The following is a 778-nucleotide window of genomic DNA, read 5'->3' as shown; positions in this document are numbered from 1 at the left end:
CGACTAGTCGACTTCGACTCAACTTTCATCACATAAAAGTCGACTTCAAAAAATCAGAAGTCGTTCAACCCCTAACGTGTACTGCGTTAAGCTAACTGAGACTCGTTATAGCACTAGCATATCATTGCTCTTTTGTTGATTTTAATGTATATCTTCATACCTCATAGTTGCATTCTACAGATTTGAGTTAAGCGATAATATATACTGTATATATATATACAGTATATATAATTAGTGCTGTCACGTGATTAATCGCATCCAAAATAAACGTTTTTGTTTACATAATATATGTGTGTGTACTGTCACTACTGTGTATATTTATTATGTATATATACATACACACACACACACACACACACATATATACTGTATATATATATATTTACATCACATAACAATTATACTTTTAGCTTTTTAAAATGTTTTTAGCTGTTAAAAATATGTAAAAAATGTTCATTTAAAATGTAACTTTTTTAGCTTTAATAATAATAATAATAATTTTTAACTTTTGGTAGTTACTAAAATTGTATTTTTATTATTTACATTATTATTACAATCAATATTATAATTAATGATAATAATAAATATACTTATTTATTACACTCAATATTATATTCTTAATTTATACTTACTTTTTTAGCACATCTTACTAATACTAATACACCTTAAAGGGTTAGTTCACCGCAAAATGAAAATTATGCTGTGTTTTACTCACCCCCGAAGCATCCTAGGTGTATATGACTTTCTTCTTTCAGACGAATCCAGTCGGAGTTATATT

The 778-nt window shown here is 26.7% G+C and overlaps 1 protein-coding gene across 2 annotated transcripts in view; it reads right to left on the bottom strand.

Annotated features, from left to right (window-relative positions):
* Positions 1-778, bottom strand: part of LOC107681156 (ankycorbin-like) — a 48,471-nt gene that overhangs the window by 5,782 nt on the left and 41,911 nt on the right. The gene's annotated exons all lie outside the window — the stretch shown is intronic.

The sequence above is a fragment of the Sinocyclocheilus anshuiensis genome, unplaced genomic scaffold, assembly GCF_001515605.1.
Source record: "Sinocyclocheilus anshuiensis isolate Anshui unplaced genomic scaffold, SAMN03320099.WGS_v1.1 scaffold412, whole genome shotgun sequence".
NCBI classification, from domain to species: domain Eukaryota; kingdom Metazoa; phylum Chordata; class Actinopteri; order Cypriniformes; family Cyprinidae; genus Sinocyclocheilus; species Sinocyclocheilus anshuiensis.
This window is presented reverse-complemented; position numbering and strand designations above follow the sequence as displayed.